Here is a 21,671-nt window from a genome sequence, read left to right on the forward strand (position 1 = left end):
TTAGGCATGTGAACTCTGGAGGGAAGGGCAGGGTTGTAAACTTAAATGCCTACTAGAGCAGGCAAGTAACATAAATGTGTGAAGTGAGCCAGGTATAAAACAAAAAGGCTAGGATGAAACCTGTGGCAAACCAGAGAATAAATGTCCCATCTAAAGGCAGCAGCTGGTTTTTTTTTTTTTTTTTTTTTTTTTTTTCTGACCGGTAAGGGGATCGCAACCCTTGGCACAGTAAGTTCTACACCACGCTCAGCCAGTGAGCGCACTGGCTGTCCCTATATAGGTCCAGGCAGCAGCTGCTTTTGCAGCTGAGAGTTGTCCTGCAGGAATACTGTCCCTGTGTGGCTAGATTTTTAACAGAAGCCAGAAATCCTGTGATCCTGTGTGTGTGTTTTGTTGACATCAAAATGTTGGCCTATCAGAACACATCCTCAAGCCATATTCAACCTATGGGCTAAAAATTTGTATCTTCCACTATAGCGGACGGCCACTATAGTGCCCACAGATCACTTGAGAATCTGGCATACACCCAGGCTCTGAGTGAGCGTAAAAGTCTAGAAAAGTCTCATCCTGTGCTATGACCTTAATTTTCTACAGCTGAGTGGAGATGGTCTCACTGTCCTTGGGAGAGTGTAACATTTAACTTCCCAAGACTGTCATAGAACTGGCTGAGAATGAATCTCATGAACTTGCCCCCTGACCCCCCAAAACAACACTGCAACTGTAAAATTGTTAAGGATGACTATTGCCCCTTCTCTGTCTGCTTGCTCTATCCCCCAACCAATTTTTCAGTGTGTGCCTCCAGTCTTCTGTCATGTCTCAGCTTGCTAACGGGGCCACTTCTCTAGTCCATCTTCTTATGGGTGGATTAGTAGTTCTCATCCTTAGCTGCACATTGGAGTCACCTGATTTGGTAAACAGAGTAATAGTTCCCCAAGGATGTCCAAATCCTAGCAACCTATGAATATGTTGCATTACATGACAAAAGGGAATTAATGGATTTGATGTTGCTAATCAGCTGACTTTAAAATGGATTATCCTGGATTATCTGGGTGGATGTAATGTAGTCACAAGGTTCTTTAAATGTGGAAGAGGGAGGCAGAGTGAGAAAGACCAGTCATGTTGGCTTTGAAGATGGAAGGAGGACACTAGCCAAGAAACGGGCAGCCTCTAGAAGCTGGAAAAGGTAAGAAACCAATTCTACCCTAGAGTCTCCAGTAGGGAGTGCAACTCTCCCAACACAGTTGATTCTCGCCCAGTGAGACCCATTTTAGACTTCTAAACTGCAGAACTGTAAGAAGAAATTTGTGTTGTTTGTAACTTGTTACAGCAGCCATAGAAAACTAATATATCTAGAAAGCATTAAAAAAACACTTAGGCCTGGGCTCCGCCCCCAGAGATTCTGGTTTAGTTGGTCTGGGGTGCAGCCTGAACATCAGAATTTTTAAAAGCTTTCCAGGTGATGCTGTTGTGCAGTCAAAATTGAGAACCACGGTAGAGATCCTGTGGATGGATATGTTACGAGGTAAGGAGGAAGGAGTTGCTATTCCCATCAGTGATGACCAGCTTAGCTGCGATGCAAGCAGCAGCAGTCACTTGGTAATTGGAATATGCTCCTCGCCACATACATGCTAGCCCATCCTTAGCTTTGTTCTGTGAGAGGATAACAGTAGTGTGAGGCAGTTTGCCACATAGGGTGATTTCCCACATGGAGTATAGCAGCCCCACTCCCTGCTGTAACAGCCCTGACTCTAGTAAGTCCTAGTTAATCCAGTTTTCCTGTTGTGGCTTATCTTGCCATTTGGTTCCTACAAATTTGTTAACAGCTAATGATCAATAAGAAATAGAATCGTTAAGTTGGGTTGTTTTTTTTTTTTATATATTTAATAGGCTTTTTTTTTTTTTTTTTTTGATAGGTTGTTCTGTACTAGACACTCTGCTTGTGCTGAGCATGCAAAGAGGAAGACAGCTTCTGCTCACCAAGTAGCTGGGGAGGCAGGGCAAACTGACAAATTACAACACATAGATGAGTTCTGGAACCACATGTGCGTAAAGCATAAGGGCAGTACCGAAGGGGGTCAGATATTTGTTAAGAGTCTTCTTCGATCCACATTAGTACAGATAGGAAAGGGTCCAACCTCAATAAAAACTGCCCCCTTAAGGTGATTGAAAGCTGGACTCAACCGTTTTGTTTTCCTAGCTCAGGTTCCTATGCTTTCCAGTAGATGGCACTAGACATCACATTTAAGTTCTAGGGTGTCTATAAAAATGCCCCTTGGCAGAAGGAACTTCAAGGGGCTGTTTCACCTGAACCATATTTCCTGTTTCTTTCTCTCATGTATAAAGTCATACTCCTACTTTGCCTATGTTTCTCTTGCTTCACCCATTACCTGCTCTGCTCTTTAACCGTCTTTCTTTTTCTGTTCTTATGTGTCAGTTTTCTGTTGTTTCTAATAGAATACCCGAAACTGGGTAATATGTAAAGAAATTTATTTCTTACAGTTTTGGAGGCTGGGAACTCTGAGGTCCAAGGGGCACATCTGGTGAGGGCCTTCTTCTTGGTGAGAACTCTCTACAGAGTCCCATGGCAGTGCAGGGTGAGAGGCCTGGGTGAGAGAGTTGAGTAAGAGTGTGTTAATGTGCTCATTTGCTCTCCTCATAAAGCCATCAGTACCCCTCCTGTGATAATGCACTCATCCATTAACCCATCAATCTATGGATCCCTCCACGAGGACATAGCCCTCACAATCCAATCACCTCCCAAAGGTCCCACCTCTCAACACTGCCACAATGGGGATCAAGCTTCCACATGAGCTTTGGAAGGGACACATATTCGTGGCAGCATGCATAGACAGCACCATTTTCTCCAATCAAGGACATCTACAGTGGTAGAGCTCTGCGTGGAGGCAGTAATTCCTTTGCCCCACATCCCTGATTTTAGAAGTAATGGTTGGAAATAGAACAACGTGATAATACTAATAAGACCTTAAAGAGCTTAAAGCTAGAAGTATATAAGAAATAATAATGTAACAATATACGTCTGGGCCAGAGCTGGTGCATCTTCAGTTTTCTGTGAAGATGAAAGTAACTTAAATTACAGTAGTAAATTAGTAGTTAAAAGAAAGGTTGGCAAAAATAAAATTTGGAATAATGGATTTGGATATATTTTATGCAAGTCTGTCTGTAGTGGGTCACCAAAAAGAAATGTCCAAGTCTTAACCTCAGGAACCTATAAATGTGAACTTATTTGGAAAAAGGGTCTTTGCAGATGTAGTTATGGATCTCAAGATGAGATCGTCTTGGATTGGATGGGCCCTAAATCCAATGGCTAGGCCTTAGAATAGAAGGGGAAACAGACAGGGGAGACACACAGGGGAGAAGGCCATATGAAAACAGGCAGATTGGAGAGATGTCAAGGAATGCCAAGAATTGCTAGCAACCACCAAAAGCTAAGAACAAGGCATGGAACAATTCTCCTCAAAGCCTCTGGAAGGAACCACCCTGCTGACACTTTGTTTGCAGACTTCTGGCCTTCATAACGTGAGAGAATAAATTTCTGTTGTTTTAAGTTACTAAGTTTGTGGTAATTTATTTCAGCAGTCTTTGGAAAGAAATATGCTGCCTAAAAGGGATTTGTATATGTTAACCCACAGAACCAAAGATTGCATGAGCTCTGAGCTACATGCTACCCATAGATGTGTTTTGTTTAGCCTTCACAGGACATTTTACATAAGATCTGAATTTCTGTATTCTTTTGAAAATTTGGAACCTGTGGCGATGCTGGGCCCATGTTCACACTTGGCTGGAACTGGTAAGCATCTGTCCCTTTTGGATGGGTCATGTTTGCTACAGTCCCCACTGCTCCCTGCCTGCCTTTTTCATACATTTATGTCACATGACTGGTGCTGTAGGCATTTGAGTTTGTAGCTGCTATATATGTATCAGGATTGGTAGATTAAGAGATACAATCCTCTTCTTTAGAATAAGGTGAAAGAAGCTCCTGGTATAATCAATAGTTCTAGGAATTTTTTTTTTATATAGCATCATAGTTTAGAAGGTGGTTCCAAATCTTCTTGCTCAACAAAAACACCTGGGGCCTATTTTCTATATGCAGAGTCTGGACCATATCCCAGACCTACTATATCAGAATCTTGGGATGTATGCAGAGGGGGTGATAGAGTAGGACAGAGGTAGAGCCAAGGAATATCCATTTTTTAAAAGCTCTCAAGCAATTCTGATAATAAACAGGCCTAGAACAGCTGCTCTAGGCTCTTTCAACATAAGAAAAAGGAGGCAGCTTAAATTTCTTATCCTACTGGAGATCTTTGAAGTATGCTCTTTTTAAAGTCTTTTCTCATGAAAATTTGAATGATTTGCAATATTTTGAGGAAATACGGGTTTGAATTAGTCAATTCTTTCTATTTATGAAACTAAGAAACTCAATTTCTATCTACAAACCAAGAGTGGCAAAACACGGTAGGTCCTTTAATAAAAGCACACAGCAAACACCTAATTAAAACAATGATATATTTTGTTTATCTAGTCAATATATTAATAACAACTTTTTTCTCCCTTTTTTTTGGTGGTATAAAGGGGAATAAGCTAAGATGGATGGTCTATAGGACTTGTTGACCTGCTGAAGGGGCCTGCAGAGTATTATCCTGTAGGCATGGTACCGGTTAGGTTGAGACTTAATCTGTAATTCTGAAATAACTATTTCCAGCTTTTCTTTAAAATAAGGCTCAGATCTCTGTGAGTCTCCTGAGGATGTAGAAGGAACAAAGAAAGAAATGTGAGGGCATTTTTAAAAAGTTGATAGGGGAAATTTAGTTACCATTATTTTAGTCAAAGAAAGTTACAGTACGTTTGATGATTTTACAAAGCACTGCATACAGATTCAACTTACAAACAACTTATAAAATGATTTTTTATTCAATAAACATTTTGAGTGCCTACTATATTTTGGGCACTGTCCTATTGCACTAGGACTACTACAAAGAGTAAAAGTAGAAATGAAAGTCCTTGCTCTCATGAGTCTTATATTTGATGATGAAAAATGAAAAGATTGCTTCATTAATGTGTGGCAGGTGCTTTTCACAGAAAGTATGCCTGTTATGTAGACTATATTAATTTATTAATTTTTAAGGCACCTATGCCAACATGTCCTGCAGAAAACCAAGGCTGACTTCTTACTGAATGCTATTTGTTGCTTTGTGTTGCTTCGCCCCCCACGGATTTGTCACCCCACATCCCGTGGGTGATGGAGACACAAAGGATTACTCAAAGTCCATCTCTTCTGAGCAGTGAGAAGCCCTGAAGTGGTTAACTTCCCTGGGACCCTCCAGCAAGAGGCAACCCTTCCTCGGGAAATTAACTCCGAATTGGGGTTCTCTTCCTGCATTTATTTTCCAGACCAGGAAATTACAGGAAGAGAACATAGATGGGGTTATAGTTTAACAATATAGGCTGAAAGGTAACTTTCAGTGAAACAAGCCAGATGACATTCCAGTAAGGCAATTACATGGTCCTATCAACACAAGCTTGATCTTAGCAAACATTCCTTCTTACAGCAATTTCTCAGTATTTTTACATAACAATCAGTAACTAATCTGTCCTTGAGCCAGCAACCTTGCTGTGCCACAAACTTTTATCTTACACCAGAGATTTATATAGCCTGAGGAAAATTTCCAGTCCTCCTCAAGGTCAATATTTGAAACTGCAAGACTTTGGAAAACCAGGCCCTGTGAAGTACATATGCTTTTTAGTATATTCCACAGCGATCAGTTCACAGGAGCCATGAGATGCAATTTTGAAGTTAAGTTTCAGGCTACCACCAATTGAATGTTTGCATACCTAGTGCTCTTCTTACAAGAAGAGCTGTTTTCTCATGACTACCACAGCATCTACTTTTCCATGGGAGAATGAAGGAGCTCACCATTTGGAAACTAGACAACAGAAAAATTTCCTATAAAGGGCTCTCTGAATGGGGTAGCTTCCCATCCCATCTTCTGGTCATCACTTAGCAGGTCCAGGTCTTACCCCCAACCCAGGGCTGGTGATGTGACTCTTAAATTTGGACTCCCCTGGCACAACACAGTAATGGTAGAGAAGACTGGCCAAGTTCCACGTATAGACTGAGCTGATTCCAGGTCATTTACTCAGGAGAAATGGCAGAGCCAGGAAACTTTTTGAAGGTAAGAATTTAGGGAAATACTAAGAATTCATAGATAATCTAACTTCAGCATATCTGAAAGTGATGAATAGAGTAGGCAACATTCTGAAAAGCCAGAGTTTACAGCTAGTGAGGAGCCACCAGCTCAGAAGATAACTTTTATGTTTTCCAAATGTATGGTTTTAGAGTCTTAGAGATAAGAATGCTTAGAGATAATTGTTTCAGCTTACTCCATATGATGAGGACTTTTCCAATGGATGTATCCCAAATTTCCTCATTCCCACTAGCCTGCAGGTAAAAATGAGATCACAATAACGACAGTGACTCAAATTTCCTAAACCTCTCGCTCTCATTTGCAAAGTAAGTCCTAAACCCCATATCAGAACCCCATCAGTCTTGGAGTTTAGCATGGCTTATAAACTTCTGCTCTGGTCTTCCTTAGTCCTGCCGGGTGAGGGTTGTCTGTGTCACTGCTCCTTTTCTCTCCCTGAGAACACTGGTTCTGTCTCTTGGCACTCATGAAGCTGCAAAACACTCAGATGCCAGAATCTGGTGTTTTGCATCAGAGCCTCACTGGATCCTGAACAGAAATGCGGAGGATTCCCATCTCCTTCCTGTTCTTAGTTGTAACTTCGTTATCTTCTAAGACAGTGCCTGGGGGCTTGGCCAGACCCCTCAAGGGCCCATCAGCTTCTGCCTGGAGTGTTCTTGGTGGCCCTGGACCACATTTGCCCTGATGGACCTTCTACCCTCCCCTCATGAGCAAAGCAGTGTCTGCTAGCCTTGAGCTCCATTCCTTTATCAGACACACTCGGGCTTCCCAGAATCATCTTTATTGAGACTCAGCTGGGACCTTTGCAACATGGGGAAGTTGGAGGTCACCATGCAAGCATGCAGGAACAGAGACAGAAACTTCACTCTTCTCCTTCACCCCTCCCTTCTTCCGGACTTTATTAAGTACTAGCCACATTCCAAATACTATGCTGGGGCATCAGGGATACAAAAATCAAGAAACTTGCATTATGATAAGCCATCAGATTGGGTTAGGTTGCCAAATGATGCCTCTGGGGGATGAGAGCAGAGAGGAGGAAAGACAGGTGGCTTCCCTCACTTGCCTGGCCGTTTGGGGGCATTGTTGATCTAGAGAGCTGCCAGCCTTAGGAAAACTGAAAAGCAAAGATTACGAAGCAGTTTAGCCTTTCAAAAAGGGTTCCTATACTTTCCTAATCAGGAACGAAGATCTTATTAATTACATAGTTGTAAAACATAGTTATTTAGAGAAAATATATATATTTGTAAAAAATATATATTTGTATATAGTTGTAAAACATAGTTATTAAGAGAAAGAGAATTAACACTTATTGAGGACCAACTATGTGAGAGGTACCATAAAAATATCATGTAATTTTTTAAAGCAGACTTATTGAGGTATGATTGACATATAACAAACAGTGCATATTTAAACCATACAGTTCGATAAGTTTTAACGTTCATATATACTTGTGAAACCATCACCATAATCAAGATAATGAACATATCCATCACCCCCAAAAGTTACCTCATGCCCCTTTGTCCCACTTCTCCCCAGCCTAATTCTCATCCTCCAGTATCTGCTTTCTGTCACTATAGATTAGTGTGCATTTCCTAGAATTTTATATTAACGGAATCATACAGTATGCACTCTTTTTTGTCAGGCTACTTTCACTCAGCATAATTACTTTGAGATTCATCATGTTGTGTGTATCAGTAGTTCATTCATTTTCATTGCCAAGGAATATTTCATTGTTGGCATACACCATAGTTGTTTATCCATTCACAGGCTGGTAAATATTTAAGTCATTTAGCTTTTGACTATTACAAATAAAGCTGCTGTAAACGTTCATGGTCAAGTTTTTGAATGGACATATGCTTTCATTTCACTTGGGAAAATATCTAACTGTGGACCATTCCTATGTGTCCTATAGTAAGTGTATATTTAGCTGTTCAAGAAACTACTAAACTGTTTTCCAAGATGGTTGTATCATCTTACATTCCCACTAGCAGCATGAGTGCTCCAGTTGCTCCATGTCTTTTCCAGAACTTTGTATGGTCAGTCTTTTTAATTTTAGACATTGTAATAGATATGTAGTGGTAAAAACTAATGATATTGAGCATCTTTTCATGTGCCTATTTTCCATATGCATATCTTCTTTAGTGAAGTCCTTTGCCCATTTTAAAAATTGTTGTTGTTGTTTTTTTTTTTTTTGCTATTCTTGAGTTTTGAGAGTTATTTATATATTCCAGACTTGTGTCTTTGATCATGTATGAGATTTGCAAATACTTTCTTTCAGTCTGTGGTTGGTCTTTTAATTTTCTTAAAAGTGTCTTTTGAAGAGCAGAGTTTTCAAAAAAATTTTGGTAAAGCTAAATTTATCAATTTATTCTTTTATAGACTGTGCATTTGATCCATAGCTAAGAAGTCTCTGGCTAACCCAAATCACAAAGATTGTCTTCTCTGTTTTCTTCTAGGTGTTTTACGGTTTTAGGCTTTAGCTTTATATCTACAATTTATTTTGAGTTAATTTTGTATATGGTATAAGATATGGATCAAGTTTTTGTTTGTTTGGTTGGTTGGTTGGTTTTTCTTTTTATATGACTATCCAATAGCTCCAGCAGAATTTGCTGAAAAGACTATTCTTTTTTCACTAAATTGCCTTTGCTCCTGTGAAAAAATCAATTTCTGAAATATTCTGGACTGTATTCTGTTTCATTAATCTGTTTGTCTATCTTTATGCCAATACCACTCAATCTTTATGACTGCAGCTTTATAATAAGTCTTAAAGTCAGTTAGTGTTAACTCCCCCAAATTTGTTCTTTTTCAAGTTGTTTTGAGTATTCTGAGTCTTTTGCATTGCCATATAAATTTTATATTGTCAATATTCACACACAAAAAAGCCTGCTGGGATTTTATTTTTTTTAAATTATTTATTATTATTATTTTTTTACGTTCTAAGATGTTGTGGAGCAGTTGAGGGGAGCAGGGAGAGGGGATAGGGTGGGAGGGGAAAAAAGGGGGGGTGTGGTTGAGGCCTGTGGCAACGCCCTCATTCCTGCAGGAGAGCCTGGGGTGCTTCTGGTGGTGGTTCTGTGGTCATCAGTGGGATGGATGTCGATGTGGGGGGTCATGGCTGAGGCCTGAGGGCGCCCCCCGCCCCAGCTCAGGAGCCCAGGGTGCTTCTGGTGGCAGCTCAGTGGCCATCACTGGGCAGGATGCAGACATTGTGGGCACATGGCTGAGACCCTTGGCCCTCCCCCAACCCCAGCTTAGGAGCCTGAGAGGTTTCCAGTCTTTCTAGGTTTTATAGGTGTTCTTTGCTGGTGTTAGACCTTTACTGGTTAATATCAGAACTTTGTCTCTGATCTATGGGTTTTTTGTTTTTTCTCTCAGTCTGTGTTGGATTATTTGCTATTCCCACCACTTAAACTCTGCACTTGCACTAATTTGTTGTCCTTTGCTTACTTCTAAAGTGGGGAACTTCCTGTGGGGACAAGTACTTGAGCTCTGTGGTTGAGCTAAATTGCTGCTTTGCTGTTGATTCCCTGGGGAAGGCTTTTTGTGCAGCTCAGGTTTTAATTGTTGACCTTGTAAGCACTTCTGGGTCTTGTGAAGTCCAATACACCTGGGTTGTGTGGAAACTCTGGTCTGGGCCGGAGTCTTTTCAACAAACTGCATCCCCTGCAGATCTATATTCCTGACCAGTCTCCACTGAGTGTACTGACTGGAGGGCAGATCTGCTGTCCATTCTATGCCCTGGTGGGCCCATCTCCCCCCACCTGCCCCAAACACTTCCCGTGCACTGGTCCCTTGCAATGACTCACCAGCCTCTGAGTGGCTCCTTTTTTTCAGTATCTGTGGCTCCTTGCTCCTTTGTGGGTCTATAGGAACCCTGTTAGTGGTCTTGCTGGCCTGGGAGCTACGAAGGCTCTCTTCTCCCCTGCAGCCTCCAAGCAACTTCATACAAAGGGCACAAGCAGCGGCTTTTGCCTGCTTTTGCTCCATGTGCTCACCAGGGCTAGTCTTGAAGTGGTCAGGACACAAAATGGTCAGAGCCAGCCTTTCTTTCTCTCATTCTGGCTTCTACTGCCTTCATGAACTCCATAGTTCTCTCCCCCTCATCCCCTGAGCTCTTGCGGTCCCAACTTGGCGATCATTACTTTTTAATAGTTGTAAATTGTTTGATTATGGGAGAGGGTGACACTGGGTACCATTTATTCCGCCATCTTGATGAAAGTCCCCTGCTGGGATTTTCATTGAGATTGCATTGAATCAATACATTAATTTAAGAAGAATTTACAGCATTAAAATGATGAATTTTCTGATCCATAAGCACACTATGTCTTTCCATTTATTTAGTACTCTAATTTCTCTCAGAAACATTTTATAATTTTTAATGTTCAGGTCTTACACATAGTTTGTCATATTTAGATTTAGCTCTGGATATTTCATATTTAATGCTACTGGAAATAATATTTAAAATTTTCAATTTCTGGGCTGACCTCATGGCTCACTCAGAAGAGTGCAGCGCTGGGAGCGCAGCGGCGCTCCCACTGCGGGTTCGGATCCTATATAGGGATGGCCGGTGCGCTCACTGGCTGAGCATGGTGTGGGTGACACCAAGCCAAGGGTTCCGATCCCCTTACCGGTCACATAAAAAAAAAAAATTTCAATTTCTGATTGTTTCTGGCCAGCATGTAGAAACAGATTGATTTTTGTATATCGATCTCATATCCTGAAACCTTATAAAACTCATTTGTTCTAGTAGCCTTTGTGGTAGATTCCATAGGATTTTCTACATTGACAATCATGTCACCTGTGAATAGAGTATTACTTCTTTCTTTCCAATGTGATACATTTATGTCTTTTTCTTGCCTTAGTAGACTAGCTAGAAACTTCAGTACAATGTTGAATAGAAATGGTGAAAGCAGACATCTTTGCCTTGTTCCTGCTTGGGAAAAAGCTTTCAGTCTTTCACCATTATGAATGATGTTAGCTATAAATTTTTCATAGATGCTGTTTATCAGGTTGAAAACTTTGCTTTCTGTTCCAAGTTTACTAAGAGTTTCTTTTCTTTTTTTATATTAGAAATGGATGTTGGATTTCATCAAATACTTTTTTCTACATTTATTGAGATTTCTTTTTCTTTTTAATCTGTTAATATAGGGAATTATATTACTTAATTTTTAAAAACCAAACTTGCATTCCTGGGATAAAACTTACTTGATCATAATGCATTATCCTTTTGATTACATTTGCTAAAATTTTCTTAAAAATATCACATTGATGTTTATGGGGGACATGAGTCAGAATTTTCTGACTGACTGGTTTTGCTGGTTTTGATATCAGTGTAATGCTAGCCTCATAGAATGAGTTGAGACATATTCACTCCTCTTCAATTTTCTGGAAGCATTTTTGTAGAATTGGAATTGTTTCTTCCTTAAATCTTTGATATAATTCATTTGGGTCTGGAGTTTCCTCTGTGGAAGAGTTTTAACTACAAATTCCATTTTTAAAATAGATATTGGGATAGTAAGGCTTTAAAAAAAAACTTGAGTGAGCATTGGTAAAACATTTCTCTAATAGATTTAGGGATTTTCAGGCTTCAAAAAAAAAAAAACTTGAGTGAGCAAGGAATTTGTCTATTTTATCTAAGCTGTCAATTTATTAACAGCTGTTAATAAAGATGTTTATACTATTCCCTTATTTTCCTTTTTATATCTGGTTAATCTGTAGTGATAATGTCACTTCTCTCATCCCTAATGTAGTTATTGGTAATTAGCAGCTTCTCTTCTTACTGATATGTCTGACTAAAAATTCATCAGTTTTGTTGATCTTCTCAAAGAACCAGTTTTAATTTTGTTGTTTTTCTCAATCATTTTCCTGTTTTTTTTTTTTTTTATTGATTTCTGCTTTTATCTTTATTATTTTCTTCCTTTTGTTTATTTTGGGATTTTATCTGCTCTTTTATAATTTCTTAAGGTGCAAGCTGATGTTATTGATTTCAAACCTTTCTTAAGGCATTTTAGTGCTATAATTTTCTTTCTAAATACTGTTTTTAGCTGTACCCCATCAATTTTCATTTTTATTTAGTTCCAAATATTTCCCTATTTTCTTTTTGATTATTTCTTTGACTTAGGCATGTGTTATCTAGTTTCTAAATCTTTGGTAAATTTCCAGTCATCTTTTTGTTGTTGATTTCTAATTTATTTCCGTTTATTATCAGAAAGCATATTTTGTATGATTTGAATCATTTTGAATTTATTAAGACTTGTTTTATGGCCCAGAATATGGTCTATCATAGTAAATATTCCATGTGTACCTAAAAAAAAGAATATTTATTCTGCTGGTTTTGGCTGAACAATAAACATCAATTTGATCAGATTGGTTTATAGTATTTTTCAGGTCTTCTATCTCCATACTAATTTTCTGTCTACTTGTTCTATTATTAATGAGAAAAGGATGTTGAAATTTCTAGCTATAATTGTGGATTTTGCTGTTAGTCCTTGCAGTTATATCAGGTTGTACCTCATATACTGTAAATCTTTGTTATTTGCTCTATTAGAGTTTAGGATTATAATGTCCTCTTGATGAATTGACCCCTTTGTCATTATGAAATAATTCTCTTTATTCCTAGTAATATTATTTGCAATGAAATATATTTATCTGATCTAAATATAGACATTCCTGCTTTTTTTAAAAAAATGGTTTAAACATGGTATATCTTTTTCTGTCTCTTTATTTTAACCTATTCACTTCTTTTTATTTGAGGTCAGTTTCTTGAAAGCACATACAGTTGTGTTTTGCTTTATTATCCAATGTGAAAATCTCTGCTTTTTAATTGGGATATTTAGGCCATTTACATTTAAGGTGATTAATGATATGGTTGGCTTCAAATCTACCATCTTTCTGTTTGTTTACTATTGTCCCATCTATTTGTGTTCCATTTGTCCTCCTTTTCTGCCTTCTTATGGATTACTTTAGTACTTTTTATAATTCCACTTTACCTTCTTTTTTTTCTTTCTTTCTTTCTTTTTTTTTTGATTATTTGACGTAACCATTTGTTTTGTTTTCATACGTGTTACTCAGGGATTCCCGTATACATCTTTAACTTATTGAAGCCTACTTCCAGGGCTGGCTGATTTGCTCAGTAGGTTAGAGCACAGCCTTATAACACCAAGGTCAAGGGTTTGGTTCCCTGTACTGGCCAGCTTCCACACACAAAAAAATCTACTTTCAAGTGACATTATATCACTTTGTAATTAATGTAAGAAACTTATAGAGAATACCTTGATCTCTCCCCTCTCGGCCTTCATGCTATTTTCATCACAAATTTTATTTCTGCCTGTGTTATAAACCCTACACTATATTGTTATCAGTTTTGCTTTAAACAGTGAATTTACTTTTAACAGTAATACTTTTTAATGAGAAAAAGTATTTTATATTTATCAATGTAGTTGCTATTTCTGATGCTCTTTACTCATTTGTGTAGATTGAAGTTTCCATTTGGTATCTGTTATCATTTATGATATCATATTCTTTCTGCTTGAAGGACTTTTAAAAAACACTTTTTGTTGTAGTATAGGTTTGCTAGAAATGAATTCTTTCAGCTTTTTAATGTCTGAAAAATTGTTATTTTAATTTTGTTTTTTGAAGATATTGTCACTCGGAATAGAATTCTAGGTTGATTGCTTCTTTTATTTCAATACTTTAAAAGATTTTACTCCACTGTCTTTTCGGCTTGTGTTATTTCTGACAAGAAATCTATTATTCTTATTTTTTTCTTTGCATATAACATTTCTATTTTCTTTTGCTGCTTTTAAGATTTTCTCATTACTACTGGTTTAAGAAACTTGATTATAATGTGCTTTGATGTAGTTTTATGGGTGTTTCTTATGCTTGCAAATCTATAAGGTTTTTAGATATAGAGGTTTATAATTTTTACCAGATATGAAAAATTTTGCCATTGTTTCCTCAAATACTTTTTCTGTCCTTTACTTCCCCCTCTCCTCCTTTGGTGACCCTAATTACACATATCTTAGGATTCTTGAGGTTGTCCCACAGCTCACTGGTGCTCTATTCATTTTTTTTTTAATTCTCTTTTTTTTTGTTTTTGTTTCATTTTGGGTAATTTCTATTGTCATGTTTTAAAAGTTACTAATGTTTTCTTCTGCAATGTTTAATCTGCCATTAATCCCATCCATTGTATTTTTCATCTCAGGCATTATAGTTTTTATCTTTAGAATTTGAATTGGGTGTTTTTGTATCATATATCTCAAACATACCCAGTCTTTCCTCTAGCTTTTTAAACATGTGAAATGCAATTATAATAATTGTTATAATGTCCTTATCTAATAATTCTATCATTTGTATCTTTTTTATTGGTTTCAATTGATTGATTTTTCTCCTTATTATGAATTTTTTTTCCTGCTTGTTGGCATGCTCATTAATATTTGATTAGCCTCTGGATATTATGAATTTTACATCATTGGGTGCTGGATATATTTGTATGCCTATAAATATTCTTGAGATTTGTTTCAAAACACAGTTAAGTTGTTTGGAAATAACTTGATACTTTTGGGTCTCACTCTTGAGTTTTGTTAGTCAGAAACTCAGAGCAGTGTTCAGTCTAAGGTTGATTTTACATCACCATTGAGTGAGTATTCTAGTTTATGCCCTGTGATTTATAAAGTTTTTCATTCACGATAAAAGAACTATTCCTGATCCTGTGTAAGCTCTTAGGATTATTTCCACTAATCTTTTTAGTCCTGTACTGAATACTTGAGGGGCCCCTCTATCCTGAAAGCTCTAATTTGTTGGTCTCTCTGGACTTTTAGCTGTGTCTCTTCACCTTGTGGAGTCTACCAGGCTGCCTGTCAGTTCCCACTCTTCGGGTCTGGAAACTCTCTCAAGGAAGTAATCTGGCTTTATTACAGGGCTCATCTCATTTGTTTTCCATCTCAAGAGGTTATAGTCTTTTATGGCCTGATGTCCAATGTCTTGAAAATCGTCTTTTCATGTATTTCGTCTTGTATCTCAGTTGTCTCAAGCAGGAAAGAAAACCTGATCTTTACTGGAAGTAAAAATCACAGCATATAATTTAATCTTAACAACCTCATTTTACAATGAGTGTTTTTTATCCCTGTCTTTCACATGAGAAAACTATGGTTCACAGAGGTTTAGTTCTAAGCTAACTAAAGGTTAAGGCAGGGTTTAAATCAAGGTGTGCTTCTTTCCAAAGTCTGAGTTCTTTTCACTGTGCTAGGCTCACAGGGTCATCTGAAAGACAATCAGGGATGAGATTTAGGCCAGTCTCTGACTTCAAATATCTGTATGATCTTAGTTAAGTCATGCAAGTTTTCTATGCTAGAGAACCCAAGAAAACCTTTCAATTTCTCTGCCTCAGGGCTACTCTTTAGGCCATGGCTAGCTTCTCTTCCTTTTTCTACAGGCTCCATAATTTCAGCCTGGTTTTCCATCCCCTTTAAATAGATAACCTTATCATATAAAGGTGTTCTCCTTGAAAAGTCCCTTCTCCCCCAAGTGTTTAGCACGGTGCTTGGCATGCAAAAAGATCCTCAAGAAATGATTATTGAATGAATAAATAAATGAGTATATACATGATTGGCTTTAGAATAGGGTGCAGTCCCCTTCCTTGCTTCCTCCCATGAACCACAACAGGAGAGTTCCAGGCCTCTGCAATCCCCAGATACCCATCAAATCCCATTAGCATCAGTGATCCTGTGTCTGGACCCACTAGATCAATCAGGACCTCTATCTTTCTTGAGTTTCCTTCCCCCACTCTCCTAAAAATGTTTCTGAATTTATAAGAATTCAAGAAGGAATAACTACCAAGTACATTGAACTGTTGAAGGAAAAAAAGGCACTAACTATACTAACTATAGTTATATAAATTGAAGGTGGCAATTTCTTTGTTCTCTCAAGTCAAAAACCTGTCTGAAATTCTGATTGTACTAGTTTTAGACTGTAAATGTCACCTGTTAGCAAGAGAACCATGAAATCAATAAAAGGACACTTTTCTTCCTAAGACACCTCTGGCATAAAGAGCTCCTGCTGACCAGGTGATGAGATGATTCAAGGCCCCTTCCTGGCACACTCAGCTATTACAGGGAGGCTTGAGCACTTTCTTCCTAGGAGGTCTTTGCAGTCTAGTAAGCTATGGAACAAAGGGGAGGGGCCAGACAGAAAATTCTGTCCCAATCCCACACACCATCTCAATGTTTTACAGGCATGGTCACATCCCCACACAGAATGGTATGCCTTAGAGGTTGGTCTTTAGGGCCCTTGGGAATTCAGTTCCATTTAACTGCTTTATGGAGCATATGCTGTGTGCCCAGCTTGGTGCTCTTATGGAGGTGGTCTTCTGGTTGGGTGGAGGTATCACTCCTTAACTATTCAGTTTGAGGAGTGAACACTCAGAGGTAACACCTGAGGCCTGGGAGGGTCAGCTTTGGAGAGAGACTGATAGCTCTGATAGCTTAAGGGCCCCTGCTATTTCTAAGAGTGCCCAAAATGTTCTCTGCCCTTTCTAACCACCCCCTCCAAAGGCTTGAAGATGCTAAAGTGGCTAGAAATGAGTTCAGATAAATCCAGTGAAATATATAGTATGATAAAGTGCTTTAATTTGTATTTTAATTGCTTATTAAAATTCACATTTAAAAGTGGATATTTAATACATGTTAGTCATATCCACATGTTATCATTTTATCCTTATTATAGTTATTTAAGTTAGATACTAGCATATTCTACATTTTCCTCAGATGAAGAAACTGAAAAGGGACTTATCAAATACATTAGAAATAAAAACTTAATTAAAAATTTGTCTGCTGCTTCTATTTCCAATGCTCTTCTCACTATACCCCTTCCTCTCAACAGGTTCTTTATGAGCCAATAACATTTGTTTTGGCTCTTGAATTTACTTGTTGGTACTAAGCAACACAGGTGGCAGGAAAAGCAACAACTTTGGCATTAGGTAAACCTTATATTGAATCTCAGATCCATCACTTAGAAGACTTGTGACTTTGGGCAAACTACTTAACCTCTCCGACCCTCAGTTTCTTTACCCATATATTGAGGATAAAAGCACTCGCTTTCCAGGGTTGTTGTTGTGAAGGTTCTGAGAGATTATGTATGTAAGTGCCTCGTACTAAATGCACTGAGGCTATCTGTTAGTAGCCAGACAGTTCTCATTGCTGCCGTGATGCATCCTCTCACTTCAGTTGAAGCTTTTCCTCTGTAAAACCTTCCTTTATTATTTCAGAGCTCATGGATTTACCTTTTCTCTAAATTACTTCAGCGTTTATGACCTGGATTGTCCAATTTAAAATTAATTATGCAGTCAGGCCCTCCATATTCATGGGTTCTGCACCCATGGATTCAACCAACTGCAGATTGAAAACATTCAGAAACAAAATTATGTCTGTACTGAGCATGTACAGACTTTTTTTCTTGTCATTATTCCCTAAACAACACAGTATAACAGCTATTTACATAGCATTTACATTGTATTAGGTATTATAAGTAATCTAGGGTTGATTGAAAGTATGCAGGAGGATGTCTATAGGTTATATGCAAATACTATGCCATTTTCCATCAGGGACTTGAGCATCCACGGATGTTGGTATCTGTGGGAGGTCCTGGAACCAATCCCCCATGGATACCAGGGGAGGACAGTGTATCATTTATATTCTTAGTCTCAGTCCCTGACTAGACTGGAAGCTTTTGGGGGCCATTAGGCTAGATCTTAGATCTCAGTGTATTCTACAGTGTTGAATACATCCTAGGTATGCAATTCATACTTGATGGAGTGAGATGGCTTAGATTCTTCTGGGAGTAATTCTTGTAGTCATGGTAAAAAGCAGAAGCCAGATTACTACAGTGCCACTGGCTTGTACCAACATGTCGAGTTCACATTGTTGTAGAGACACTGAGAGGATAGAAGGCAACCTTCACTGTGTCCCTGCACAACTGTAGCTAGAATGACAGGACATAATATGTAATATATCTCCTCCCCAGGTTGTCCCACCTATAGTGACCTGTGTACTATGTCAAGGTAGCAGAGAGAGCAAACCATGAATTACAGAGCGTCAGAGGCTGAGCCTCAGATTCATTCTATTTACCTTTGGGTCCTTGAGTAAATTTTGCTAGCTCTCTGAATCTGTTTCTTCATCTTTAAAATGGGGATGATAGTTCTTCACAGGACTGTTACAAAGATAAAATGAGATTTATTTAGTGGAAGAGTTTAATAAATGATAATGTGCTCTAAAATGTTTTAAATTTGTTTTTTATTAAGATGTATTTTTACATCTGCTTCCGAGGTGATGATACTACTGTCCCTGATTTACTGATGAGAAACCAGAAGCTTAGAGAAGTTAAGTCATCGTAAGACCAAATCATGTCCTGCCTGACTGATGAGCTTACCTCTCAACCACTATGCTCCACTCTCTCGAAACTCGTGAACTTATATCTCCACTCAGTTTATTCCCCTCCATTTAGGACCTTAATTGTTTAGTTTCTTTCTTAGAAAGAAAGAGAGATACAATAATAGTAAGTTGAACTTTCAGAAAAAGCAAAACTGTGGTTATTAAAGGTGGGAAAAGGTGGGGGGGCAGAGTGAGAGGTTGGTTAATGGACACAAAACAGCTAGATAGGAAAAAACAGTTCTATTGGTGTACAGTCAAGGTAGGCATCTATAATGAATAGTAATTTACTGAATGTTATCAAATGGCTAGAAGAGAGGAGATCAAATTTCCTTATCACAAATAAATAATTATGTTTTGTAATGATGAATATGCTAAATACCACACATTGTACACATATATTGATATTCAACTCTGTACCCCACAAGTATGTATAATCAATACATTTCAATAAAAAAATAAAAACTTAAAAACCACAAAAAAACAAAACAAAACAAAAAACCAGTAAGTTCATGGAAAGATTCATATTTTCTTTTAATTCTATTTTTTCATGGACTTTTCGAAGTACCCTCATACCTACTCACATCCACTATTATTAACGATGCCTCACATTCTGAGTGTAAAGTCTGTTTTGAGAAACATAATAATAGTAGTATAATAGTATGAGTAATTATAAGTAAATACTTCAAGTGATCGGTAAAAACAAATTTAGTTTTTATTGACAGCATGTAGTAACATAAGACTAGTCAACTCATGATCAATATTTAAGGTTATTAAGCCTAAATTTCACATACATCTGCCTGAGGCTGTACCTGCCAAAAGCAAAATTAGGAAGTAGGTAAAATTTGCCTTCTCAACCTTGTTTTCTTCATTTCAGGGTCACCAGGTCCTCTTCCTTAGGGAGGCTCATTATGCCTTTATGACAACTCAGGGTCTCACCAGACCCTCCCTCACTCCTACTACTGCTCTCTATTGAGCTTGGATCATGTGGCTGTAATCCAAGTAATTCCCTTCAAATTTATGCATCATGTAAACCCATACCTATGATAATAATGGGCTACTTTAGGGAGACAGTCTGGAACAATGAATGGAAAGAGCTTGGGTTTTGGAGTCATTCATATAATAAACACTCAAAGATACATGTTGAAGTCTTATCATGTGATAGGTACCATGATAGCCACTGTGGATCTAAAATTAGAAGGATAGTAGTTCTTACTTTGAAAGAATGTGAAGATTAGTGTGGAGAAACACATACAAACCATTACTTTCCATGAGGTGACTGCTTCATTTGGAGTATGAACAAAAATCACAGGAGAAGAGCATCCAGGTCAGCTTGGGGAATACAAGGATGGCTTCCAGAAAAGGCATCACATAAACTGAAGGATGAGGAGTCTGCCAAGGGAGAGGAGTGTTCTAGGCAGAGGACTTGGCTGGGCAAAGACCCAGAGCGGGAGAGTGCTGGATGGTTCTAGAAACTTGGAGTGGTTTGGTTTTTTGGTAGCATTAGCTGCATGGTGGGAATGTCAGGAAATGTGGCTGGGGCAACCATGCCTTGCAAAGGAGTTGGGTTTTATTTTCTTAACAATTGGGAGTAATGGAAAGATTTTGAGTCAGAGAGACACCATCATATTCGTATGTTATAAAGATCACCGTAACAGAGTGAAAGAAAGTGAGCCAAGATGCTGGTACTGATCAAGCTTTACTAAAGGAAAAAAATCTGCTGGGCTGCCCTCAAAATGGAGGACAGCACCAGGTGTGGTGGGTGGGAGAGCTTATATAGACTGTAAGGAAGGCTGACATAATCAGGGAGTGGTTTGGTGCTGGTGTGGAGGAGTTTCTATTTCTCAGAAATCATGAGGTTTCTCATAAGGGAAAGGCTGGTGGCCATTTTGTGCTGAGTGTGTGTAAAATGGTGCCAGTCACATCCAAGATGGAGCCAGTCACGTCCAGAACCTATCATTCCTGCCTTTTAAGTGTAGGGAGGAGGGAAAAGGGGTGAAGGGGAAAAGGGGAAAAGGGTCTCATTCTTCTGAAGCTCCTACCTGCTGGAGATGGGCAAAGATATGAAAAAATAAAAGATTTATGTTGGCGGGTAAAACAATTAGGTGGCGGGGTATTGGTTTCGTGTGGGGAGTCTGTATTCTTTCAGCGGAGGGTCACTGATTCTGAGGGGCTGATATCCTCCTCCCATGAAGAATCCAGTGACCTTTTGGTTGGTGAAGGTCTGCATATGTTCCTGTAAGAAACTAGAGAAACAACGAAGAGGCAGGGACCAAGAAGAAGGAAAAGTCTCATCATGGTCAGGGTTCTGACGTGTTTTGTCCTCAAGTCCTCCCCCAGCTCTATAGCCTAGGTGAGCAGTTTGGGTGAAGCAGAAATGTTTTTGTCATGGGGGGCACTGGACTCCAGCAGAATCCCCTTTGGAAAGAGCTATCCAGTAGTTTTTACCCCTGTAAGAACATGATGTGGCAGTTGTCTGGTCATAGTATGTTGTGGGAACGCATGTCAGGGATGTGAATGTGTCCTGTAGGGTTCCCCTGAGGATTCTAGGTAGCAGACCCAGGAGGTTGGAAAGTGTCCTTCCACCCACCAAGACCTTGGTTATACATTGTGAACTGGGTGTGGCATATGTCTCTGTTAGGAAAAGAAGCAGGAGGAAGAGAAAAGGCAAGTGTTCAGGGGCTGAGAGGTTGAGAGGGTGCATAGTAGGAAACAGGAGTAGAGGGTAAGTTTGTCGGGGGTGTAATCGCAGAGGGTGCCCTGCCAAGCTGATTCAGTTACCCACTCAAGGATGTCTTCAACACTGGAAGTGGTGGGTCGGGACCAGTCTTGGAGCAGCTCCTGTGTGAGGGATGTGAGGCAGGCCTGCAAGAGTGAGAGGATAATCACTGGGGGGAAGATCATCCTTCTTCTGGGATTGGGGGAAGAGTGGAGGTCCTGGAGATTTTCAGTTTTGTGGGTCCTAAAATGGATGAAGTGTAAGGAGATGTTGGGTTGGGGGTTGAGCAGAGGGACCCCTCTGGCTTGG

The sequence above is a fragment of the Cynocephalus volans genome, chromosome 8 (genome assembly GCF_027409185.1).
Source record: "Cynocephalus volans isolate mCynVol1 chromosome 8, mCynVol1.pri, whole genome shotgun sequence".
NCBI lineage: Eukaryota > Metazoa > Chordata > Mammalia > Dermoptera > Cynocephalidae > Cynocephalus > Cynocephalus volans.